The sequence below is a fragment of the Lagopus muta genome, chromosome 6 (assembly GCF_023343835.1).
Source record: "Lagopus muta isolate bLagMut1 chromosome 6, bLagMut1 primary, whole genome shotgun sequence".
NCBI lineage: Eukaryota > Metazoa > Chordata > Aves > Galliformes > Phasianidae > Lagopus > Lagopus muta.
Genome location: NC_064438.1, coordinates 12,256,174 through 12,268,244, shown reverse-complemented (window position 1 = coordinate 12,268,244; position 12,071 = coordinate 12,256,174). Strand labels below are relative to the sequence as shown.

At 42.5% G+C, this 12,071-nt stretch overlaps 1 protein-coding gene across 9 annotated transcripts in view; it reads left to right on the top strand.

Annotated features, from left to right (window-relative positions):
* The window catches only part of SERGEF (secretion regulating guanine nucleotide exchange factor), a 136,748-nt gene that overhangs the window by 92,477 nt on the left and 32,200 nt on the right, over positions 1-12,071 (top strand). The window lies entirely within an intron of this gene.

Below are 12,071 nucleotides of genomic sequence, written 5' to 3'. Positions count from 1 at the left end.
AGCTGTTGGAAGAGGGTGGCTGTGGGCCCATGGTGTGGGATAAGTGATACTGGGAGTGTGAGAAGACCTGCAAAATTAATATGCTAGCAGGAAAATACAAAATGCATCCATGTTCTTCCTTCAGGCTCGGCTGCTTCTCAAGGCGTTGTGTTGTTGCCTGTCACTCTGAGGTGTATTGCCTCAAGGAGGCAACTTGTTTGAGAAGGCAGACAAGCAGCAATGTGTGGCTACAGGAGTAGCCAACTGTGTCCTCTGTACCAAACCACAGTGTCCTGAGGCGATCCTTGTAACTGATGCTTCTTGCTGTGCCTAAGCTGGGAAATTTAGTGGTGAACTCTGAGGCAAGTGTGGGTGGATTTGCTGATCATAAGTTATTCAGAAAACAGTTGCATATTGTGTAACTTAGTGCCTGCAGAGCAGGCTGGTTGCGGTGGGGTGACCACTGTTAGGGTCAGAAAACATACAGGGCAAACCCTACTGCAGCAGCAAGTGCATTGGCTTGCTCAACACTAGCAGTCATTGTTCAGGGATCTGTTCTATATTTTATCTCAGTTAATGAGTTTTCAGGGCTTTGTCCAGCATATGTGAAGCTGCTTGTGCATGCATAACTTCTGGTTTTCTTTGCTGGTTCTGTTGATTCACGCTCTATTTTAAGACACCTGAAAAAAGTTATTTCAAATTCTGTACATATGTCTTCAGTGCACGATCCATGTCAATAATACCACAGGCAAGATTTTTAAAGAAGCACTGAGGTGCTGTGTTTGCATTGAGGCCTGTTTTTTCTCCCTTGATGTTTGGATTTGCACACCCCAGAGTGTACCTGCTCCACATGATTTTAAGCTCAGGTACAGATGGGTTTGTGAGCCTTCTAGATGTACTTCCCGGGCTTCTTGGGGCAGACATGCCTTTTATTTTCTCCTATGTTTGTTCAGGGCTGCATGTGGCAAGATCTTGGTTCACATTTGAATTTGTAAATGCTGACGCAACAGTGATAAATGTGACTAAGTGTGGACTTGCAACTTGATTGCAGCAGTGCCAGCACAGGTGGAAGCTAAGCTTTGCAAGTTTGGCCCAGAAATGGTCTATCAATTATGAATGAGAGCACACGTGTTTTGTTGCAGGCAGGGAGGGTTTTGGATATTGTTGAAATTATTTGGGAGGAAGAAAATTGGTTTTATTCCCAGGTTTGGAGGTGACTTGAAAGGATTTATGTCAGATTAAAGATCTTGATGTGCAGAGACTTTGATTAATAGGTTCACTCAGGAATCATAACTGCAATAATTGTAATTGGAGGCAGGTTTTTGATTAAGAGTCACCTTGTAGGGTCTCTCCTGACTGCTGTCCTTCAGGAAGTGGAAACTGGAAGAGCAATTTGTGACTTTCTGTTACCAAGCTGGCACTAGAAAATGGCAGTAGCTAGACCCTGCTGTTAGAAAAGGCCTGGAGAATCAGCACAGCACTTTGTGCTCAGTTGGTTCTGGTTTAAGTCACAGGTGCGTAGAAGTTGCATCCAAAAGGGAAAAAGCTTTTTTTTTAATTAAAAAAAAAAAAAAAAGAAAGAAAGAAAAAACCCTAAGATTTCAGCATGAAGAAGTGTGATGGCAATGAGGTGGCCAGGGAGCGTTGGACAGCTTTGTCCTTCAGTGACACTTCTGAAGTTTTATGTCATGGATTTTGCCTTTTCCATCTAAAATTGATAGTGTGTTTCTGGGAAGAGTGCACAGAGCTCCTCTGAAAAGTTTGGTGGAGCAAGTGTAGGGATGTTCCTTCTTATTTCTTTTCTTTTTTTGTGCAAAATAGGTGAGGGAGCTACTGGAATGCAGAAGAGATGGGCTATGGGGCATTTACAGCGGAAAGAAAAAAGACATCTGATTGTTCTTTGGCCTTCAGTCAAGCAGCTGTTTCTTAATATTCCCTTGCTGAGGGCTTTGTCAGAGTTACTTTTAATGTCCATTGTTGAGTGTAATATTGAATAGTAGGTGAAAACTTTCAAAGTGTCTTTGACAAATTTTGAAGATGGCATCTATAACCCAAGGGCCCCTCCTGTCCCAGGTGGAAAGGGAACGTGTGAGCATCAGGCAGTGATGGCTTTCTGAATGCCTGATCTGTTTGTACCAAGTTCCTACCCTCAAAGGGAAGAGTTGAGATCCTTTCTGGAAATCTGAAGTTAATAGTACAGTAATAACTTGCTGACTTACTGAATATTCAGTCTTTTTTTGACCCAGAAAATAAATCCGATATTAATTTCCTTCAGAATTAGAAACCTGGAAAGAACAATATGTTCTTAAGCAGTATCACTGAATGACATTTAAATTTTAAATAACTTTATTCTGTAAGTGGTTAAGAATTGCAGAAATAACCAATTGGTAATACAGGCCTTGAGCAAAGTACAATATAAGAAGCACTGAAAACTGTTTCTCTGCATGATTAAGAGAGTCTGGTTTGCTGTTTTGATTTAGTGACTGGCTGAATAAATTCATTAACTGTGTATAACTGCTTTTACTTCTGGGTGGTCATTCTTCATTACAGATTTCATTACTGGATGAGGTTTTCCTAGGGATGTTCTTATCATCCATAGTTAAATACATGGAAACATTAAGGAGGCTCAGCACCTCCTTTTTACATTGGTATTTTTCATGGCGTGGTTTTTACAAACTGCAGAAAAATTCTCTTAGATTGCAAAAACCTAGGTTTTATCTATCTGTGGCCATTACTTGGACTAAAAAAGAAAATATTGAAATACTTGCCATGTTCCTTGTTACATTTTTTTTCTAAATAGTGGTGTGGGACTGGAAGACTCTTTTTTTACCTGGATGGTGAAGGATGAGCAGAGACTTGTTTTTGAAACACTGCGGAAATACGTAAAACACTTGACATTCAAGTGCTTCTGTGTCTGCATTTGTAGAATGAGAGGTCATGATATCCAGATCAATGTGAGTAAGAATATAAATATAGCATTTGCAAGAAATCAAATGGCGTAGGAGAGATCCTGAATGTCTTGGCTTGTTGTTGGAACACTTTTATAGGAAAGACTCATTTCCTGGACAGCTTGCAAACAGTATGGTCTGCAAATGCCTCTCTTCGAGGATCTCTATCAGAGCTGTGTGGAGTAGAAACACTTACTAAAGGTGCTGTTGTGTGGGTATGGTCATCCCCTGGAGGCTGCAGGGCAGGAGTACTGTGACCTGGCTGGAGGGCAGCAGTCCCTGGAAGGCCACTATGTCTGTGAGAACACCAGTGTAGAAACTAGTGTTAGGAATCTAGTGCTTTCTTAGGGGTGTTCCTGAAAGTGAGAAGAAAAGAGCATTGAGAAATTCTCAGGTTTGCTTTTTTCTTTTCTTTTTTTTTTTCTTTCCCTAGCCCGCATCTTCAGGTCATGTGTCTACAAGTAGAACATAGAGCTGTAAAAGACTGCAAGATGAGGACGATGTCATCCCTTCTCTCCCCCTCAGTTTTGGCTTTTGCTGACCCCTGTTTTGCGCTTGTATAGCAGACGGGGTAGGTGAATCCCCAAGTCAGCTTTGTGGCAGTGGAGGCTACTGTGATGTTCTGATAAATCAGTTCTTGCCGTGGGCTCTGACACTTCTAATATTACTTTGTTTTCTGTGAGAACAAGCTTTGCCTGTGTGATACCAACAAAAAATAGAAAAAGGGGAGTTTTGCGAGAAAAGAAACATATGGACATGATAGGCAGGGGCCTGAGTAGGAAGCATTGGTCCTGCTTGCGGCAATGAGAGGCAGGCACTGCTTCCATTTCGTGTCAGCCAGTGGTAGCTCCTAATCCCATGTGTGTGACTTGCTTTTTCTCTGCTTTCACCTCACAGAAACATATCTGCAATGTCAAACTCTTATTTACATCTTATTTACTGGATTCCAAAACTGAAATAATGGTCTGTGCTCCATGGTCTATTGCTCTGTGGATACAGAATGCAGAGAGCTGTCTGGTGAAATACAATTATACCACGTACATGTGGATAGTTTATTAAGCAGATGCAGGAATAAATCATGTAGCAGTAAATTCAAGATTTCTGTATTACTTTGTTTCAAAAGTCTTCATTTTGATCATTTGTATTATTTATAAACTGTATTTCAGAAAGATTAAATAAGCTTTATCTTGGTAATCATATACTTTGAGAGTGAAATGTAGCAAAAGACACAAAGGATGAAACTGATCTGAATGTAGCTGATAAATAAAGAGGCGGTGCCATCCTATTTTTATCCTGAGTTTAATCCCGTTCCAGAGTTAGGTAAGTGACCTTCACTCCATAATTTGAGAGGCAAACTAATTTTGACAGGGGTGGGAATGAATCTCTCTGGCGTAGGACTCATCAGAGTGAGTCTGAGTCAAAAGCAGTTGCCCTCTTGGCAAATAGGCTTAACAAGAAAACTTAGCTGAATGGATGAGCCTTGACAATGAGTTGGCCTTGACAGTTCAGGAATTTAGTCTGTTGTGGGTGATGAAGGCTGAGAATGGAAAGCTGCTTCTGGGGTCGTATTTAGCATGCACGGCAGAGTGTGTGTATACATGTAATTGTGTCATGTATGTGTGCATGTCCTTTAAAGAGGGCTCAGCTCTTATTTTGGTTTTCTTCTTTTTTTCCTGGTATTTCTGTGGCTGTGGCTTCATTTTAGCTAAATACTCTTCAGTACCTGCAGAATACTTTTGCACTTCTCTGTCTAGCCTGAGATGAGATTTTTTCCTTGCAGCATATGAGGCCCCTGTTGCCTCCTGACGCCTCTGGCCTGTGGTAGTGCTGCACAAGGGGCAGGTGTCCTTGCTGCACGCCAGCTGCTTCCTCTTTTACTGAGGCCTCTGGCTGCTCATTTGCCGATACGTGCTTTTATGGCTGGTTAAGGCAAATAGGAGAAAATGGCTTTCAGTCCTGGAAGACAGAATATGAGAAAGTTAGACACATTCATCATTTTCTGCAGCTCAGACTTGATATGACCTCACTTACCCTCAGCAGGGAAAAGCCCCATTTCATGCTTGTTACTTCCCACTCTTGTCCTAATAACTGCCTCCACTCCCTGCAGGATATAAGCCACCTTCTTCACAACTCAAGAGCACGGATTTTTATCTCAGTTCTAGGCAGTGTATTTGCACAGTGAGGAATGTGTATTCATTAGGGACATCTCCAAAGCCCAAACATCCTCAGGGATATCAGATCCCTCAGCCAGAATCTGGTGAGTCAGCACTAAAGATAGCAGAAGTTTTGTTATTTTCTTTTCTACGCTGAATCTGCAGTGTGTCACTACAGACATTTCTCTACTGTGAGGTTTTGATGTCAGTTGCTTGTTTTTTTTCCTTCTAATATTTATTCAGTTTGGAACTGTGTCATGGTTTCTATAATTTTAGACTGCTTCTGAGGGTTTTTTCTTTAAATCATCATAGTCGGGGAACTGCAGAAATGGTAGAGATTCAGGCCTTGGCATAACATCTTGCTTCCAGGCTGTGCGATGACATCAGGAGAGCTGCACCCCCTCAAAGTCAGTGTACTGTGAGGAGAGAGATGATATGGAAAAATGGGACAGATTCTCTTCACAACTGCCAAAATCAGTGGCAGAACGGGACTTTCAAAAGTATCTGCCATATAAGGAATAGTTTTGGAGCTATTTCAGATTGTTTCTGGCTAACTTAGCACCTAATCCTGTGTGAGAAAAGGAGAGAGACTGGGCTCAACTTCAATTCCTGTGCAGAGAGGGGTAATTTAATGACAGTTTGCTTTGTATCTGTGGGAGGTAAGCCAGATTTATCATGTTACCTTTTTTTTGACTTGAGGTTTCTTCTGTGTTTTCTCTTCTTACACTCCAATAAAAGTACCCTTTATTTAAATAGAACAAGCAAACAAAAAAGCAACCTTCCCTCCATGTTGCAAACGAGACGTTTTAAAAAGGAGAACTCATATTTCTGTTCCTTCCGTTCCTTTGTTGCAATGCTGTATATTTTTTCGCATAGGAAGAAGAACAGAGAGGTCACCTGTTGTGTGGTCTTGCAGGCTTTGTGATTTACTGGATTTCTCTCTGGGAAAAGTGCTGATGATAGGGTCTGTCCCATCCACAGGCGGGTAGGAATGCAAAGCCCCATGCTAACTGCTCCAGGAGGGCTGGGTTACAGCCAGGACTGCTTTGTGGTATGGCCAGGATGGTGACTGCCTGCAAGACAAGATCAGAATCAGTGCTTACGCTGTGTTCCCTAAGCTCTAGACAGAGCTTGCGTTATCTCAGGAGCTTATGCACAGCGACAGGAAGATCAGAGAGATGAGGAAACGGGAAGAGTTGAGACCGTTGCCTAAAATCACCTTAAATTTTTTAGTGTTGAAAGGGTCCAGTGATGAGAACAAAAATATGAACAGTTCCTGCAGTGACCATTTGTAAGAGTCTCTGCATTAGTACAGGCAGGTCTGAGGCCTGTATGAAGTTTGTCCACAAACAATGAGTGAAGTCAAACCATGGTGTATCCCCAGCCTGAGCCAGCTCTTTCTGCACTCATGTTGTATTTCAGTGTGTAACAATTAAAGCTTTGTCTTCCCACATACTTTGGATTTTTTTTAAACTGGAATTGGAACATGCTTTCTGATGACTTGGTTATAGATTCCCCCATGCAATTTCCATGAAGACTTCAATGCTTAAAGGCCTGTTCAGGCCTCTGTGGTTAAGTTAGCAGTTAACAGTCAGCACAAGGGTTTGCTGAGCAGCAAAGCACTTCCAACGTCTGCAGATGACAGCAGCAATTGATATCACTTGGGTCAGAACAGTCAGACTAGTGAACAGAAGCCTATCCCTCAACTAATGCACTCAGCTTGATCAAATGGGGTACTTACTGCCAACAGCATTTAAAAATGGATGATGAAGATTTAATGCAATGTGGTCTTCCACTCTGTCTTGCAAATGTTTTGAGAGTAAAGAAGATTAGAATTGTTTTTGAGTCAGCTGAAATAAGCAACAGTTCCTTGAATTGGCAAAAGCTCAGTGTCTGAGATATGACACAGGACAATAACAATGAAATATCCCAAATTAATATTTGCAGGAGTGTCTGCTCAGAACTTGTTCTCAGTCTTACAATTGATTTTCTCTATGTGAATGTAAATATTTTAAACTATCGCTTAATTTTCCTACCAGTCTTGAATCTAAAGCTGAGCTGCATTTCCTACACTTGGCCTCTTGGGATCTCAACAACCACAGCATATTAATGATCACCATTGTGCTGGGACTTGCCTCTTCTCTCTTATGCTGCTCCTTCTCAAGCGGCTTCTGTTTTGTCCAACAAGTTGGTAGTTTGGAACCAACCAGTGCAAGCTCCTAGAGATACATCCTAGCTTTTTACAAACCTTGAGTTACCTAGTATGGTCTGAATGTTGCTGTATATCCAGGAAAAAAAAACCTTCTTAATTGAAGATAATGACTTTAACTGGATGAGAATAACAAGAAAACAAAATAATAATGACTCATGCTAACGGTATGAGGAGCTCCCTGTTTACAAGCTTCGTTTGGCTCACTTTATTCCTTCAGTGTTCACAGCAGTGACTGCTAATGGTTTTTGGAAGTCCTCAGGTCTTGGTTACCTGAGATAGTAATAATGGGCAATGGAGGTCCCTGATTCCAGAGGGCAGGAAGGGCCTGTCCTAAAGCTGCGGTTTCTTACCCACCAAACTGAGCATCAGGAGTAGCTAGGTAACTTTGAAAATACTCACTTGACCATAGCTCTATGTTCTGAACTCACTTCAGGCATCTTTGTGTGCGCATGTGGATCAATGAATGCAAGTCATACCTGTGCCTGTGTGTACACTGCTGAACCATCATTATCCCTCATGGAGATGAACCTGTTTGTTTTCTAGCATGACTTTATTCTAGTCTGCTTTTCTGTTAGTTTCTGTATGTCAATTTTCCAAGAAGGAGAAAGGCAGTAGTGTGATTGTTTTCACTGGCTTTTTTTTTTTTTTTTTTAATAAGAGATTTCTTTTTTTAGTAACTGTTTCAGACACAGGTTGGAAGTAAAACTTGCTATCTCAGGCTCATCAGAGAACCAAGGCCAACAGAAGTAATTACTAAATTCCTGAGCTTCAAGTTTTAGAGAAATGGCCAAAGTTAGCACGAGAGCTGATGGGAAACCTGCTGTTTGACTTGGAGTGATGCAGCATGCTTCCTTGTGATGCTCCCAGCCTGTATTACTGACAAGCAGATGAGAACATGGGAGTCTTCCTGGCTCAGAAGGAGAAGCGCTGTGAGATAGGGTGAGCAGGAGAGCAAGGGGCACAGCCCTGTTCCTGGTGCTTCCCATCACTGCAAGGGGAGAAGTCGTCCTGGCGTCACCAGGGCTTGTAAGGCTTTGTCAGAATCAGAAAGGAATAATGGGGCTTAGTACCACCAGGCACTGTCAGTTCTTCCTGCCATTTCTTCTGTGTTTCTTTTTACCAGATGTCGCCAGAGTTTTGGCTTGTGATCCAGAATCCTGGAGGATCCCAGCTGTTGTTAGGATTGGGTCAAATGGAGGACTGGGGTGCCAAGTGTCTGTCACTGCTCAGGTGTGGAGATGATGTCTCCATTTAGCAATCATCCTTATTCATTAATGGCTGGAGCTGAAATTCTTGGCTTTAGCATGGACAGCATAGTGAAAAACTGAAATTTCCCTCACTCTTTAATAAACAAGAAGTAATTCCTTAAATGCTAAGCTATTTTTCTTCCTTTTTTGGGAAGGTTACCATTTCCTATTTACTCAGACTGGCTTCTGGCCTGCACGTGTGGCACCTTGCTGGATTGCTGTACATTTTTACAAGACCAACAGCGTTTCCTCTGCTTGGAAAGTGTAAATCATTATGTGCACAGCAGGACTGTTCAGAGATGGTCTGCTAACCTCCAACTCAATAGGTTACTTTTTTTCTTTAGCTTTTATGTCTTGGTTATCTGCTTTTAAGCAAAGTAGTGTTGTTTTAGACCCTCCCATTTCCCCTTTGGAAATCTGATTGACCTAGAGGGCCCTGAACAGTGGGCCACCTGGGCTGTAATTGCCTGCATTCAGAAATACAGTTGCATTTGTCATATCCAGCCAGCCCTACTTTCTCTGGTAGTTTTCCTTTCCTTGCACTGTCTCTTCAGGTTTGCTATCATCAAGAGTTTTGAAAATATATTCATGTTTCAGACTTAAATATGAACTCCATTTAATTAAGATAACATCATCAGGATAATTAAACTTCCTAAGATGGAGCAAGTAAGCCCTTGTGATTCACAGGCTGTGCCTTGTGACTTTGTGCTGCGCTGGATACCTTCACACGTGTGCCAGCAGTGTGGAGAGGCTCTCTGATGTGCACTGGCCAAAGCTGCAACTTCACGAGATAGGGGCAAGTGTCCTGAGAGTCCTGCAGAATCCTCTTCTTAGGAACGTGCTCCAGGATCTGACCAGAAATTCACTTCCTAAGGAAGTGTGGTTTTGGCTTGTCTGTAGACAGTGTTTTTGCTTAGGAGCTCTTTGGGACAGCATCTTCTCACCATGCTGCTGATGTCTCTGTCACTGCTGTACTGTAAGTGGTGGGACGTAGCAGGACATGGGTATGGCCGTGTGCAAGAGCTGCCTGCACTTGCATTATAGCACTTAGGGCAGCCCTCTGCTCTGCATTGCAGTCCCATGGAACTTTGAGGCAGATTTGGAGGGTTACCTTGAATACTCAGGCCTTGTAGTGCATGAGAGGTTGGGGTGGCATCTGTCTCTTTGATTGAAGAGATATTTCCATAACCAGGGTAAAACTTGGCTGGATGGGAGATAGCTTTCCTGGGGCTGCTGTCAGCTCTGAGCTGAAGACTTAAATGCCATTATTTTCCATGCTGATTGTCAGAAAAATGACATCTGTGTGAGCTGTGTGGGTTCCTCCTCCCTTAAAAAGCTCTTAGCATACCTCAATTTCGAGGTCAGTGAGGGATCCCATGTAAATGGAAGTAGAGCTACTTTGTACGCCATCCAGAAAGAGGTTTGCTCCTGACAACCTTTGAACCAACGTATTAAAAGAAGTATTCCTCCTTTGTAACTAATCATATAGGAAAGAGAGTTTGACTAGTAAATGTGTTTTTATGAGGGTACTTTTCCTTCTACCTCATAATCTATGCAGATGAAAATTATTCTTTCCATGAAGTACTTCTTGAAATCATTTTCTTCAGAAATAAGGGTAGATTTGGTCTGTGGCTTAAAAATTAATATTTTATACTTGAATAAATGATTACATAAGGAAATGAAAAGACTGACAACATCTTTTTTTCTGCTAATAAATACTGTGGCTAAGGATTGGCTGATTAAAAAATTTCTGTCATTTAAGTCCAAAGGCTCATTCACATACGTTGGCCATAGAAGAAGCAGACAAATGGATGTTTTGCATATGTGGATCAAATGTTTCTGGAATTCTTGATTTAACAGACATACAGATAAAGCAGAACTGAGCCAAGGCAAAATTGCTGAGTGCTATGCTTTTTTTTTTTTTTAAACTTATGACTCATTAAATTGAGGATGAATCTATGCTACAACTATCTTAATATTAATGTGAATGTTTCAGAAGAGGGCTTTCATGACAGACAGTGGAAATACATCTCTGCCTAATCCTGAAGCAGGTTCTTCTTTCCTTCCTTATAGCAGTGGCAGAGAAGCCATAAAGGAAATGGAACTAGCACAGCATACCTTGTTTTTCAGTTAGGGGGTTCAGCCTTGTGCTTCCGAGTCCTCTGCACGTTTTGTTCATTTTCCACTGGACAGAAGCCTGCCTGCTCAGGTGCTGTGTGAGCCCATTCCTTCTGTATGGCTCTGTCGTGCCCTGGGAGACACTGAATGAGCAAGAGCAGCCTTGCTTGCAGCAGCCCTGTTGTGTTACTTGTTTGTGAAGCACTTCCAGCTGGGGACAGAAAGTGCTGTGCGCTATCATTCAGCTGCGTTTGTTCTAAATAACTCTAACACTGCTGTGTGCTTTCCTTGCAGATGAGTAGAACATCTTTCAGTAGGCTGAGGGGTACCTGGACTGGGGAGTAACCACTCTGAGTAAACTCTTCTGCTCCAGCTCTTTTCTTTGCTGTGCTATTTAAATGCGAAGGAAGGTTGTTGTTGAATTAGGATTCTTGTTTGGAGCTGATATGTAGAAGTGCAGAGAGTTTTAGATGAGTAGTGATTAACTTGCAAAATGTAGCTGTGATATTTGTGGTTAAGGAGCTGTGATTTGCTAGCATTCTTTTTTGCCCCTTTCCACGAGGAAACCAGTCTCAGCAGCAGAGCTGAACTGGGGCTGAGACTGAAACCCTCACTGTGCTGCAGCTTTTTCAGTGTGATCCATTCACTTCCACTTGATGAGCTTCTGAGTAATCCTGGTGTACTCTGTAATGTGCTGTGCAGGGCTCCCTCGATGCCTTTGAGGCGGAGACAAGCTCCGTAGTACTTCCAAAGCTGTGCTGATGAAGTCAACACAGTGGCTTTATTGGAGTCACCTGAACAGAGGTGTTTCCAAGCAGCAGGTATAAGGTCAGAATATGAGCACATTCTGAGCTCTTATAAGCAGAGACTTGAGCTGATAGCTACTGAACAGAAAGATTGTAATTTATTTTTTTTGCAGTGAAAGGCAGTAACTTTCTTCCTGAACCCTTTGGGAAGGGCTGGGAGGTGTCAGCACCTTCCTGCAGCAACTGGTCAGCTCTGGCTGCATGTACTTGGCCTGTGTATGGGGCACTGGTGTTATGTGAGGGCAGGGAACATGCATGTGTGTGCAGTGTGCTTCACACCAGGGGTCAGTGCTAGGATGGGGATGTGATGGAAGAGAAGAGCTTTCCATGAAGATGCTCCCCCAAGCTGAGCAAACGCCACCTTGTGTACTTCGCAGCTGAGGCTTAAAATAGAGATAATAAATTGATCCGTGTTTTGTTTTGTTTTTAAGCTGGTTTTCGGTTTCCAGATTGGCTTTTAAGTATCTTGTTGCTATGGAGAACGAGCGACTCTCTGCTATGCAGTGGGTGCAGAGAGCAGCGCTCCTCGCAGCATGGTGCTGTGCTGCTTTGCCATCCTGCAGCTTTTTTCCCCAGGAAAATACGGCTGTGACTGGTGTGCTGCTGTT